General features: G+C 35.4%; 1 pseudogene; it reads right to left on the reverse strand.

Annotated features, from left to right (window-relative positions):
- Window positions 1-1003: 1003 nt before the first annotated feature.
- Window positions 1004-15918, reverse strand: part of LOC132518273 (protein lin-28 homolog A-like) — a 33561-nt pseudogene continuing 18646 nt past the window's right edge.

The following is a 15918-nucleotide window of genomic DNA, read 5'->3' on the forward strand; positions in this document are numbered from 1 at the left end:
AACCCAGCTAAATCTAGTCTCCCATGAAACATTGAAGATGGTAGAGTTTCAAGAGAACACTATGGCAGAAAAGCCAGCTCTAATTGGCAAAAATGAGGTAGCTCAATTAGGCTCTATGCTCCAAATAGTTGTTCTCTCCGGTGACATAGAAACAAAAGGTATTCCTGCTGTGCAGACCCGGAGCTGCTGCCGACTTATCCCTGAGATTGCTCACGTACCTGAGAACACAGAGCAGGAATGAGGACCTTAGATTAAAATACACAAAAATACAAAGCCAGAATACTTACATTACGGAAAAAAAGTTAAAGTGCACAAGATATGTCATTCGCACACAGCTAGTGCAGTTGGCATCTTAGAGAAAGTGGGACCCAAGGTATAGTCATCCAAGGAAGCAAATAAATAAAATTGTATTGGCCCAGAATGGGGTGGGAACGAGCTTAGAAGCAGCAGGTCTACAGTTGTTCCCATAACCACCCCTTTTGCCTATCATTACAACCCACTGCTTGGGACAGTTCTCAGCACTTTATCCCAAGAGGGGGTTATGAGGAGACAACAGGTGGAAAACCCTGCCTTACGCCTGAGATATTCCCTCCCACAGAATGTAATGGCTTGTGGGTTGGGCTCATCAATCTGGTCTCATGCTTAATCTTTTCACTCTGGCTGGGAAATATTCTTCCAAATCCTTCTTTAAGAGTAAAACAACCTCCCTATCCAGGCCACTTTCAAAAGCTGAAGATTCTGCGGGTGGAGACTCAGATAAAGCATGTAGGTAGGGTTACCCGCCCAGAGCCCTCGTGCATTTGGATAGAGCATGATTGGAGTTCCTTTGCCTCCCCCCTCCCCCACCAGGAGGGAAGAGGAGGATGTTTTGGCCCCCGGCCTGAGATATATGGCAGTGCCACCTGCCCCCTGCCCACGCTGTCCCCATGTCTCCACTCTGCTGATTGATGCCTGCTCCTCAGAACTTCCTGATCACAAAAGGATAGCCCCCACCCACTGTGGCTCAACTCTGTGCCTCTGGGAGCATGGCAGGGCTATGGATCTCTTCTTCCTCCTCCCGAAAGCAGGCTGGCTTTCCCTGTGAGCTGGGAGCCAGCTGGACCTTCAGTGGCCACGAGGCCACCATATGGTTGATGCTCTAGCAGAAGTGGCACTTCTTGGGATGGGGTGGCTGTCTGCATCCCTTGGCATGATGGTCTAGACCTCCACAGTTTTAGCACCTGTCTCCCTTTGATCTCCTTTACTGTATGCTCTTCCCTTTGGGCCGCCTCTCGCTCCCAATACAGAATACCCGACCAGGGCCAGTGATTCGGAGAGATTCCAGGCCCTTGTCACACCTCTTAAAGGTGAATTCCACGGCCTCACTCTCCTTTAGGCTCCGGAAGCCCTCCATGTGCAGCTTACTCTGGTGCACAAAGTCATCCACGGGCCAGGGGGCGGGGTGTTGAGCGCAACCCCCAGCACGGGAGGTCATGGACAGGAAGCCGAACCCCATGCACACAGTGAACCACTTAGAGGTGTGGGCACCGTGCAGCAGCTGCGGCTCCTCCGGCGCCTCCTCAGGTGCGTTGGTGCAGCAAACCCCCAAACTGCTGGCTTGACACAGAGCCCGTGGTCTTCGGCTGAGCCCGCGGCCCTGGGGCCCCTGGTCGGGCGGCCGAGAGCCCCAGGGAAGTTGGGAGGCAAAGGGGTGGCTTGGAGAAGAGGCTGCTACATCTTCCCCAGCACAACAGAGGTGGGAGGGCTCACCCATGTAATTACTTCTGATATAGACAACTAATTCATTTTTCCAGTCTTTCAAATCTGTGAATAAAGTATCTTTGGAGAATGTTGCTGCTTGCTAATTACTTTGTACTATATATTCTGAGTTACTACAGTGTTCTTCTGCATATATAGCTTTATTATAGGTTTCCTATCCTCCCTCTGCCCCATTCCTACTAGATCATTTCTCCTTAGCTTGTTATAGATATTCTGTGCATGTAGGTCTTGTGTGTGTGCATCGCATAACTCTGTCTTTTTATGTATACAGCAGGGGGAGTTGGTGATGGTAGTAGAGAGTTTCATGATGGAAAAAATAATCCTGCAGTCTTTGCGTTCAGTTCTTACTGTAGTTTATTTTACTGGTAATGAGGGATCAGAATTTCAAAGAGTCAGGGAAAGTAGAGCATGTTAACGGTCAGCACAATACAGGTATTCTACAATACAAAGAACATAGCAAAAGTCGCAGAAGTTGTATAGCACAAAAACAAGAAATGAATTAGGGAATGATGGGCTGAAGTTGAGGAAGATAACTCTGCTTCGGGAGGCAGAGCTGTCGCATGGTCTGGGGATCTGAGGCAGAGATGTGGCAGAAGCAGGACAAAGCCAACAGTGTCACAGAACCCCGGGCCAAAGCTTCAGTATGCAAATGAGCCATAGACCCTTTACAAAAGGAGCTCTCCTTTCAGGAAACCGGACAATTCTAGGATGGGCCTCACAGAGCTCAGAAGTCATAAAATTACATTCAACCTAGAAAAAATGTGGATGTCCATCAACAGGGCAAAATTTGACTAAATTACAGTGAATGGATGACTATACAGCCATACATAATAATTTGTTCCACATATGTTAGGATATATGGAGAATTATGCAGCCATAAATAGTAGTTTTTATCCGTATCTGTGGACACAAATAAATGTCTAAGATATTTTTTCCCAGTGGGACAAAGAAACAAGTTGGAAGGGTAATACTTTATACATATAATTATATATTTGTAAAAAATATATATATGTCTGTGAAGAGTGAAGGAGAGAGAAAAAGAGAGAGAGGAGGAAGGAAAATAAATCTCAGGCCCTGAAAGTAGATTTTCTTGGTGAGAAAGTAAGAGGAAGCTGGCAAATTATCATATTTGAAGTGTATGGAGACTGTTATTCAATTCCAAAGTCATATTTACTTTTTTATAATTTAATAAAGATTATGTGAAAATATAAACAATCAAGTATCTTCCTGATTTTATTATTTGCTTTTAGCTTTATGCATGGTCTTTGTGACATAGAGCCTTTCAATTTCTCTGCAGTAAATCTGTCAAGCTTCATTCTTTCCTAGGATTTTATGTTTTAATATGTCTTCAGATTTTTTCAATATTAGTGTTTTAAAACTGAATTTGTTTTGGCATAAATTGAGGGACATACCTCAATGTTTGATGCCTTAATATTTGACTCTAAACAATTGTATCAAAACTGTATACTCTGCATTCAAGTGGCATTATAACAAATATCTTTTCATAATAATCAAACTCATTCAAACTTAAACCATACATTTCTCACTGATCATATTTTTCAAATATATGCTATTTTAGTCCATTCATGTTTCTATAATAAACCGCCATAGACTGTGTGACTTAAAGAACATTTATTTCATATAGTTCTGGAGGTTGAGAAGGGCAGGAATAAGGCACCTGCTGACTTGATGTCTGGTGAGGGCCCCCTTCCTGGTTCGTAGACAACTGTTTTCTTGCTGTGTCCTCATATGGCAGAAAGGACATAAAGTCATTAATCCCATTCATGAGGATTCTACCCTCAAGACAATCATTTCCCAAAGGCTCCATCTTCTAACATCATCACATTAGAGATTAGAATTTCAACAGAAAATTTTTGAGGGGATACAACATTCAGTCCATAACACGTCATACATTTAAAAGTTCTAAAAATTTAAAAGTTCTAAAAATAAATAACCATTGAATTAAAAAATGCATACTGATTCTAGTAGGAGAATCAGAAATAATTTTATATTTAATTTATATATTCTTTTAAAACATTATTCATGTTAAGTAAATTATATGGGGTGTTTGTGTATGTATGGTGTGCATGTGCATAGGATGTGTACGTGTGTGTGTTTGTATGTACTTACATTAAAGAAAGTTAAGAACTAAGGTAGAAAATTTAACTGATTTTCTGGCTAAGGGTACATTCCCAGTGCTGATGATTTCTCACTTGGGGGATTATTAATGAATATGAAAGAGTTACCAAATTGAATCTATAATGATCTTTTATAATCTTCCATTTTAATTCTCTTCATGGAGTTGTAATTTATATTTTATTATGCATTAAAATTAATAATAGTACATTTTAGACATTTGTTACACTTGGGTTAATATAATTATGTACTCTCCCTAACAAATGCTACCCACCACATCTTCAACTACCATCACCCTATGAAAAATTAACTAGTGTTTTGAAAAAATAAATATGTATCTTTTTACATAGACTAAAGTTTAATTTTAAGTTACAAAACCATGCATAGTGTTCTTTCCTTGTGTTGAAAATATAATCAATATTGTTAGTTCTTATTCAGATGAATTAGTTCTTCATAAGCTTTGATGGGTATATCACTTAGTAGATTAATGTAACTTCAGCCCATTACACATAATGGTGGTCAAATTAATTCACTAAAACTCTGACCACATTCTGGATAGTAAACCAAGGAAAGATTAATCAGCTTAGTACTGTGCATCACACTACACTTAGAAGTGAATCATATGAGTGTAAATTATGCAAATTATTCTTATGTCTTTTCAAAATAGTAGCAAGTATATTGTGCAGTTTAACCATTGTAAATTCTATAATTATTAAAGTGTTTCATTACTCACCAATTCTGTTATAAAAATATCAAATGGTTACAGTAAATTGTGAAATCATGTACTTTATAACTAAAGAAAGTATACTTTTATGCATTCATAAATGAAAGCTGTTTAATTGTAACTGTAATAAATAAAGATATTGCAAATCTGTTTGGTCACATAATCCAGTAAAATAGGTTAGGAATATAATTATTTTGATAAATTTTAGGTTATTCAAAATATCATTAGGGAAGGTATTATGAAATGAATCAAAAATAAAACGATAAAATATTTTAAATTGTGTCAGACCGTATCTCTATTTATGCCTTTGATTCAAAACCAAAGTACTGACAGTTTCCACTATTTCTGATTAGTTAATTTTACTTCAGAAATATATAAATGTGACAGCCTGGAACAATGGAAAGAAAAGAACAGAGTCAAGGCCCTGTGCCCCCAGACCAAATTTGTCTCCTATTTTTTGTAAAACATTGAGCAAGTTATTTAATCAAGTGAAATATCTTTCTTAGAGTGTAAACAGAAATAGATGGATAAACTTCAAAATCTGAATAAATCGCAGAACAGTAGAGAAATGGATGAAAAACATGATTTCCCTAAAACTCTCAACAAATATCCATCAGAGAGTTAAAATGTTTTAATACTATCAACATAAGAAAAACAAACTTTGATTTCCATATTGCCTATTGATTATTCAGTATCAAATTGTATTTTGAACATATGCTGTGTTTGTGTGACACTTGTGTTTCATTATCATCTTCTCAGTCATCCCACCCACCCAGCCAATCATGTATTCATTCATCCATTTGTAACTGGACTGTATCCTGAAATGTTCATGTTTATGTTACTCTTTTTGAACATTCATATAAATACCGTTCTACTCACATTGCCTCTAGGTGTATTATGGTTGACTTACTGAGAACGCAGAGGTAAAAGCCTTAAATACTAATAACTTGATTATCGAAAAACAGACTCTTGAAAATCAAAAATAAAATGTCATGTGATTAAAAAACTGACACATATTCTTTCTGAAAGAAAATAATGTCATCAGCTAATCCTTCAGCCCCATTGGAGATAAGATGATGAATTTGTGGACTGGGAGTTGTGAAGAGAAAGACATGAATCATGACATTAGTTTGGGCCAAGGAGCTGCAAGCAATAGGGTTTCACATGGTGATAAGGAATGAAGATTAGAGACAAAGATAGGGTGCTGACCAAGATCCAACCAGCCTCAGAGAGCCCAATGGAGTTACAGTCACATATGCATACCACTAACTAACACTGGGTAAACACCTCCTGTTTCCCTTGCTGATATTTTTGAGCTATTCTTCTCTTTGGTGTGGGGAAGACCTTCTCCCAAGAGCTGGTGTCATGTTAATTAAGGATCATGCAAACAAACTACACCTGCTGCTGAGACTTGGCTAAGGCAAGCAAAACAAAACCACTTTTTTTTTTTTAAATACATTTGCCCTTTCCTACATCTTTTCAATCACCCAGGAAATGTAACATTTCAGTACAGCAGTGTTTTTAATCAATGAAGATTCTACTGAAGGGGAAAGGAAAATTCACAACATTTCTCTATCAATGAAACACATTCTTGTTGCTCTTTCAGTAAAAATACTTTCATCAACTTAATGTCCAAACCCTACAGGAACAGGGCACACAGTTATAAAAAAAAAAAAAAGAATCTTTAGCTCATGGATATTATTGCCTGGTTAGTGGAGTAAAATATTAAACTTTAAAAATATGCAATTACTCACAATTACAAATTCTGGGAAATGTTATGAAGGATGCATATAGGGTGATATCAAATAAATATGGGATAGATCAAAAGAAACTGGCTTGGGGGCAGTACTAGAATATTCTGATTTGAGGAATGATCAGAGAGTTGGGAAGTTTTGACTTTAGGATTCTCCCATGGATTCTAGCCCAAAGGTGGGGCTCTGAAATCTAGGTTTTCTAAAAAGCACCAAATTACAGTGGGGTGGCAATCCATATTAGCAAGTGAAAATAAATAATTATAAAGACAGAGTGGGACCTCAAACAAGAAGTAGTAATAAAAACTAAAAGTCAGTGGAGATAAAAAAGGTCTGGAATTTTTTTGGAAAAACTGAGTAGTTGGTTTAGAATTGATGCCAGTATTAAGCAGGGTGCTCCAGAGAACCAATATGATATATCTATATATGTATCTATATCTATATCTATATCTGTCAATCTATGTCTAGATCTATGCACACATATATACACATATATGTATTTATATGTGCATGTATTAAGAGATTTTTTTTTTCTTTTTTTAAGGATTGGCTTATGTGATTGTTAGGGCTGGTAAGTACAAAATTCATAAATCAGGCCAGCAATCTCAAAACTCAGGCAGGGATTGATGTTGGAGTCCTGAGTCTAAAATTAGGTAGCTTGGCAGGCTGGAAACTTGGCAGGAGCTGACATTATAGTCATGAGTAAGAATTTCTTGGGGAAAACTCAGTTTTTGCTCTTAAGGCTTTCATGTGGTTGGGTGAGGTTCACTCACATTATCAAAGGTAATCTACTTTGCTTAAAGTCAACTTGTAGATGTAGATGTTAATCCCATCTGCAAAATGCCTTCACAGCAACACTTAGTGTTTAATTAAATCACTGGGTGCTATAGCTTAGTCAAGCTGGCACATAAAATTAACCATCATATAGCATAAACGGTAAGAAGAGGAAGGTGTGGTAAGTGGTGCTTATCAAATTCAAAACAAATAGATTTTTTATTTTTCACATTTTTCCATCTCAAGTATCTAGTTCTAGTTCTGTAATGTATGTTTATATTCCCTTCAGTTATTTCCTGAAAATGCCTTTACTGCAGTCATAAGGTTTTATTTTCTTTAGTCTTAGAGAACTTTCTAATTCTGTCTTATTATTTCTTAATATCTGACTGACTTTATTTCTCCTTTTCACCATAAAATTATCAAATTTTTCACAATACTTAGAAATTCTATGTACTGTATTTTTCAATATTATAGTTAAATGTTTCAGTCATCTAATTTGAATCACTCTAAATATTGATTTAATATATTAGAGGCACATTTTCCAGAACATTATTAGTTATATAAAGTAATATAAAAATAAAACATATGGTTCTATTTTATTCAAATTAAAAGTCATAAGAAAGCATAAACACATTAAATAAACTTAGAAACAGCTTGTATCAAGAGTAATAAATAAAAACTGGATCTTTAATACACGCAAGTTATATAATATTAATTACAGGTCTTCAGACCAGATATTTTTATTTACCAAATGAGTTTAGATTAAAGGTATTTTCTTCAAAGGAACAAGAAAAGAGCCTAATTAGTTATTCCACTTAGAACTAGTACAAATGTAAAAATGTGGATTTCCTAAATATCATTTTATTGTATTATCTATTAATAAATTTGCATACTGTATTATAAAGCTTACTTATTCAGTATCACATTAACATTGGTTTTATATATATATATATACATATATATATATATATATATAACAAAGCACAGGCTGTGATCTTATCTGCATGCTTCTAGGTATGTTTCCAGAGTCACTATTCCTAACAATTGCTGCTTCCAAATTCACTTTCATATATGATTTCATAATATTATGGCCAAAACAGAGTTAAATGCCAAAAGAGTAATATAAAAATAGTAATAAACATATTTTGCAAATTTGCTTTGTTTTGAAAATAAAGCTAAGATAGCTTCATGGTATGCTATGAAGCAGGCATCATTGTTAGCACTATTTTTCAGCCAAAGAAACAGACATTTAGAATTAGTAAATAAATTTTTATGGTTAAAAGAGGTCATGTTTCAAAGCTGAAATTGAAATCAGGTAAGCATTATCCAAAACTTTAATCATAATCGAAGTTTCCATGGTACTATAATCAAACAAACAAACAAAAAATAAAATAAATAATTCTAGCCATTACATAATTTGAAAAAACTATTATCTAATCAAGTTTCAATAATTCCCTTTGTGCTAGAAATAATATATTAGCTTAAGTGAACAAATGGATTTGCAGAAAATTTGTCCTTTTGCAACCAGACTCTCAGGATGACCCTCATGATCCCTATTTTCTGATATTCATGCCTTTACGTGATCTCTTTCGAATGTCGGCAGAACATGTGACTTGCTTCTAATCAACAGAAAATGAGAATCATGTCAGGATATATATGATTATGTTTTTGCTACTAAATGATTGCATTTCATAAAATTGGAGAACCCATCTTGATGGAGTTTCTTTCTCTCTTCCTTGCTGAGTTTGAACAAGCAAGAAGCCATTTTTGGAAACCCTCTTGGCAAGTAACTGTGAGAGGCCTCTAGTCACTGAGGGAAGTCACTGCCTGACAGACAGAAAGATGATTGAGTCCTCAATTCTAAAGATGCAAAGAACTGAATTCTGCTAAAAATTTGAGTGAGTTTGAAAGTGGATCCATCCCTAGTCAGAATTCAAATGAGACTTCAACCTTATCCTACATGTTTATTGAAGTCTTGTGAGGTCCTAAGCAAAAGACCCAGATAAACCAATGCCTGACTTCTGATTCATAGAAAATTGTGAAGTAATAAATATCTATTGTAACAAGAGATAAATAATAGAGCGCTTTAGTTTTTCATTTTAGATTTCTCACTAAAAGTGACATTGGGTTGATTGTCATTCATGAAGTGTCCTTCATTGTTATTTTAAAATGCTTATAAGACACTCTTAAAGATAATCCATGCTCATGTACAGAAATATACCACAACTCTGAAAACAAAACCAAAAATATGCTATATGCTTCTAAATATAATCTTTCTTAAATATAATCATAATGACACCTGTAAACTTCAATGGCTTAAAACAATACTAATTATATGACTCATAAGTCTATGGCTGTTTTAGACATTCTCCAGAAACAGGATATGCCAGCTCCTCCCACCCCCAAATGTCAAGACAGATGATCGCACACACAGAAAAAGAGGACATAAAAAAGTTTATTACTTATATAATGAGATATTTTGGTAAGAGCAGGGCAGGAAAGGTTTCCAAGCTGGCCTAAAAATGGCTGGAGAGTGCATGGAAAGGAGACTGGCTTGGGTTTTCACAGTGGTTAGGGAGTGGCACCAGGGTGTGTTTCTTGTGTGCAGCAAAGGGCTTATATGGTTTTAAATTCTGTGAGCACCACAAGAGGGAGTACACAGATATTCTTATCAGCTTTCTGAGATTTGAGACAGAAGGGAAAGAGGAAGAGATAAGGCCCCAAAGTTGTCAGCAGCCAAATATCAAACAGAGTCAGACTCATTATTACAATGATAGATTGAGTAGATTTTTCTGATTTCAGCTCTGATCCCTCATGTGTCTGTGGCTACCTGTAGGCAGCTCTGTTGACTGCTGATCTAGAACGGATGTCTGGAAATCTGAGCTCTCCTCCAGCATTTGTTCCACAGTAGAGGAAGAGACCCAAAAGGGAGACTTGAAGCACTCAGATATTGAAGGCTACGGCTTAGAACTAGAAACCTGAAACTTTGTAATATACTAACTAAAATAAATCATAAGGTCAACTTAGATTCAAAAAGTGGAGGAGACTCCTTTTCTCGATGAAAAGCATTGCAAAATCAATTTGCAAGGACATGATTACAGAGAGTAGGATAATTAAAGTCATTTTTGTAAACAATCTACTATAGAAATGGCTAGAGGAAAACATTAAACTATCCGTATTTTATTTCATGGCACGCAAATTTGAACACATTGAATTTAACTGAAACAAGGGAAAGAGTCATGATTTACACCTCACCATTCAGTCTTCTAACCAAAAAGAATAAAATTATACTAACCAGACATTTAAGTGGCCATCTTTTTGCAATGTAAGTTGATTTTCAATCACTCAGATGCTATTTCTCCCCTGAAAGTTATTGAATAATAGTAAACAATGAATAGTGACTGAAATCATTTTAAATTAACCTATTCAGAAATGGCAATTTCCAAGGAAAATAATGCAAAGCAGAGGTAGGGAATGGTGAGATTTATAGAAATATTAATTAAATTAAGAGGTAGCAGCACAAAGAGGAAGATTCCTAGGAGCAGGGTATCAAAGGATTGCATTTTCTCATGTATTTTATCAACTCAGAGAATTAGAAAATGAAGCAGTAGTATAGTGATTTTAGTAGTACCTTAATAGTGCATGTCTGGACAATGCTAAAAAGTACAAACTTAATTGGCTGCATCTAAACCTGCCCAACAATTATAGTTTAATAAAGGATCCCACTGTAATACTAGAAGTTAAATCTAAGCCAAGTTCAGGCTTCACACGCTGTCCTTTGGGAAATACAACACTATGGCTAATCTCACTCTATCTGAAAATTAATTGTATGATACATATCACCAGGGAACTTCTGAAAAGATATTCAAACATAAAGGAATGGGTTATTTTAGAAAAGAAAATACCATCATTTGAGATAAAAGAGAATCTTGAACATGATGATTAAATCAACCTATTAAGCAGTAACATACTTAATGGTAAATCACTAGCAGCAGTTTACTAAAAAATTGAAAATAAGACGGGAATGCCCACCACAGTTATTTAATGATGTCCTGCAAGAAGAGGAAGAACAATGGAAAAGACTGATAGATTTTGGCTAGTTGCTCTAATTAAGAGAGGATGTGACTTTCTACTTGGAAAGATTATAGGAAGCTAACGTATCATTAGAACATATACAATAAGAGTTGGACACACTACTCTGCTACAACATAAAATTATAGAAGTCAGTAACTCTCATATATATCAACGATAATAGGATAGAAATTATATGTGTTTAAAACAAGATAGAAACTAAAATAGAATGAATATTCCATTTCACCAAATAACCCAAATGACACGTTATTTCCTAAAAGTTTCCTAGAAGTTCATTCCATTATAAATATTCAATACTGATCAAAATATAATACACAATATGATTGAATACTTGTCTAAATTAATACTATAAATGATTCTGAGTAAGATTTCTATTTAAATGTACTCTATCACCATAAGCCTGTTTTTCAATTACATAAAGTTACTCCAAAATTTCAATAATACAAATCCAAAAGAAATAGTAGATGTCAAACATATTTGAAAAAATGCAGGCTAGTTTTACTATCTTATGTTTAAATACGTTATTTCTTTATAAAAGGTAAAGCAATGATGTACTAGAACAAAAAAATAAACCTATTAGATCAATGAAAATAATAGAAAACCTAGTTGTAGAGCATTTTGTTGAATACAAATGTAAGAGAATATCCACATACTCAGACATTCATACACACACAAACCTACACAAACACAAACACACACACACACACCCCTAGAGTATAACAGTACTTTAAAATGGAGGTTATTCTTGTATGTTCTATAAATAATAAATAATATTATTGTAATGGTAAGGGAATTCATAAAACTGTGTGATTCATTGAGTATACCAAGTCTTCAGATAATTTTAATATTCTTTACACTCTATTTTTCAATTTTTTTACAATGAATGGAACACACAATTTATACTCTAATTTCAGAAAAGAAACAATAAATACTTAAAAGTAATTTGAAAAGTGAATTGAAAACTTAGAAGAAAATAATCATATTTGAAATACTCAAAGTGTAATTTTATTATCAGTAAAAATATAAAACCAGAGTCTCAGTGATTTTGTGCCTGAGTTAGAAAATATGTTATGCTTGCATACTTCCTTGGTATGAAAGAGTTCAACATGTTTATCTTTTTCTTTACTTATATTCAATTCACACATATACATATCAGAGAAGGGAAAAGGAAGCTGGCAAAGTGAACCATTTCCTAGAAATTAAAATAAATATAAACGTTCTGGGAATGGAAATCTTTCCATAAATTAGTGGTTCACAAGTCTGATGCAGAATTCTTTCAGAGAGACCTCAGGTCAAATGTATTTCTAAAATAACACTAAAACATTATTTTTTGTTTTCACCAATATTCTCTCATAATTGTAGAGTGGAGCTATCTAAATGCTACATGACTTTGATGGGGTAATTGCTCTCATGACTAATGGATGTGAATGGAATTGTGTACAGTATATTCTTATGTTTCCTAGAATATTCTGAAACAGACAGTGCATAGATAGATGATATGTAGGTAGAAATATATATATATATTTTTTTCAGAGATTAATTCAATTTTTTTTCAGAGTTCATACCATACTCTTACTAGCTATGTGCAATTATAATTAGCATGATCTCTGTAATATTATTTTCCAATAATTCATCATTATTTGGAAACCCCCAATTTTTCTGCATTTATGTGGAAATACAAACAATACATAGTTTTCTTGCCTTGCAATATTTTTTTAAAATTGAGGAAGCTTTTAGGTATCTGAAGCTTATTTTTTAGAATTTTAGTTAGGATGTATATTTTCTTGCAGTTAAGAATAGATGTTTGGCTTAGAAAGGGAGATTAGACGACTTGGTTTCTCAACTCACATTTGTAGCATCTATGTATAAAGTTGCTGAAGAAAGATAAAATCAGAGTCCTCTCTATTAAACATAGACATGATTTGTGCTTTAAAAGTCAAATATTGTTATACCTTTACAAAAGATACATGGAAATGTCCCTGAAGCATCTTACAATTTTGAACTTATATCTTGACCCTGAGTACACATCTTTCCAAATTGCTAATATAGCTATATTGAGGTATAAATGATGTACAAAAAACAGCACAAATTTAATGTCTACAATTTGATGAATTTGATTACATTCATACACCGTGTATGTGTGTATCACAAAGATTAAGGAAATAAACATGCACATCACCTCCAAAAGTTTCCTCATGTTCCGTGTGTATGTTAAGAATACTTAACATGAAATCTACCCTCTTAACAAATTTTTAAGTGTTTGATCAAGCTACTCCACCATTTGTTAATTGCAGGCACTATGTTGTACCCCAGATGTCTAGAACTTATCCATCTTGTATAACTGTAACTTTATACCCACTGGACAGTAACTCTTATTTTCCCTTCCCCATGCCTTGGCAACCATCATTTATTTTCTGCTTCTACAAGTTTGACTATTTTAGATAACTCATGTAAGTGGAATAACGCAGTATTTGTCCTTCTGTGACTGACAATTCATTTAGCATAATGCTTTACAGGTAGAGCCAGGATTTTTTTTTGTTTTTAAGGCAGAATGATATTCTATTGTATGTGCATACCACATTTTCTTTATCCATTTGTCTATTGATGAATATCTGGCTTTTCATATCTTGTCTATCATGAATAATGCTACAATGAATGAAAGTCCTCTTATTTTTTTAATGTCTTTATTGGAGTATAATTGCTTTACAGTGGTGTGTTACTTTCTGCTGTATAACAAAGTGAATCAGCTATATGTATACATATATCCCTATATCTCCTCCATCTTGTGTCTCCCTCCCACAATACTACCCCACCCCTGTAGGTGGACAAAAAGCACCCAGAACTTATCTTCCTGTGCTATGTCGCTGCTTCCCACTAGCTAGCTATTTTACATTTGGTAGTGGATATATGTCCATGCCACTCTCTCAGTTCGTCCCAGCTTACACTTCCCCCTCCCCGTGTCCTCAAGTCCATTCTCTACGTCTGCACCTTTATTCCTATCCTGCTCCTAGGTTCTTCAGAACTTTTCTTTTTTCTTGAGATTCCATATATACATGTTAGCATACAGTATTTGTTTTTCTCTTTCTGACTTACTTCACTCTGTATGACAGTCTCTAGTTCCATCCATCTCACTACAAATAACTCAATTTTGTTTCTTTTTATGGCTAGGTAATATTCCATTGTGTATATGTGTCACATCTTCTTTATCCATTCATCTGTCGATGGACACTTAGGTTGCTTCCATGCCCTGGCTATTGTAAATAGAGCTGCAATGAACAATGTGGTATATGACTGTTTTCGAATTATGGTTTTCTCAGGGTATATGCCCAGGAGTGGGATTGCTGGGTCTTATGGTAGTTCTATTTTTAGTTTATTGAGGAACCTCCATACTACTCTCCATAGTGGCTGTATCAATTTACATTCCCATCAACAGTGCAAGAGGGTTCCCTTTTCTCCACACACTCGCCAGCATTTATTGTTTGTAGATTTTTTGATGATGGCCATCCTGACTGGTGTGTGGTGATACCTCATTGTAGATTTTTTTTTTTGTGTGTGTGTGTGTGTGTGGTACGTGGGCCACTCACTGTTGTGGCCTCTCCCATTGTGGAGCACAGTCTCCAGACATACAGGCTCAGCGGCCATGGCTCATGGGCCCAGCTGCTCTGCGGCATGTGGGATCCTACTGGAGCGGGGCACGAACCTGTGTCCCCTGCATCAGCAGGCAGACTCTCTACCACTGTGCCACCAGGGAAGTCCCCTCACTGTAGTTTTGATTTACATTTCTCTAATGATTAGTGATGTTGAGCATCCTTTCATGTGTTTGTTGGCCATCTGTATAACTTCTTTGGAGATATGTCTATTTAGGTCTTCTGTCCATTTTTGGATTGGGTTGTTTGTTTTTATGATATAGAGCTGCATGACCTGCTTGTATATTTTGGAGATTAATCCTTTGTCAGTTGCTTCATTTGTAAATATTTTCTCCCATTCTGAGGGTTGTCTTTTTGCCTTGTTTATGGTTTCCTTTGCTGTGCAAAAGCTTTTAAGTTTCATTAGGTCCCATTTGTTTATTTTTGTTTTTATTTCCATTTCTCTAGGAGGTGGGTCAAAAAGGATCTTGCTGTGATTTATGTCTATGCCTATGTTTTCCTCTAAGAGTTTGATAGTGTCTGGCCTTCCATTTAGGTCTTTAATCCATTTTGAGTTTATTTTTGTGTATGGTGCTAGGAAGTGTTCTAATTTCATTCTTTTACATGTAGCTGTCCAGTTTTCCCAGCACCACTTACTGAAGAGTCTATCTTTTCTCCATTGTAAATTCTTCCCTCCTTTGTCAAAGATAAGGTGACCATATGTGCATGGCTCTATCTCTGAGTTTCTATCCTGTTCCATTGATCTATTTTTCAGTTTTTGTGCCAGTACCATGCTGTCTTGATTACTGTATAGTATAGTCTGAAGTCAGGGAGACTGATTCCTCCAGTTCTATTTTTCTTTCTCAAGATCGCTTTGGCTAGTCAGGGTCTTTTGTGTTTCCATACAAATTGTGAAATTTTTTGTTCTAGTTCTGTGAAAAATGCCATTGGTAGTTTGATAGAGATTGGACTGAATCTGTAGATTGCCTTGGGTAGTATAGTCATTTTCACAATATTGATTCTTCCAATCCAAGAACATGGTATATCTCTCGATCTG

Source organism: Lagenorhynchus albirostris, chromosome 3, assembly GCF_949774975.1.
Source record: "Lagenorhynchus albirostris chromosome 3, mLagAlb1.1, whole genome shotgun sequence".
NCBI lineage: Eukaryota > Metazoa > Chordata > Mammalia > Artiodactyla > Delphinidae > Lagenorhynchus > Lagenorhynchus albirostris.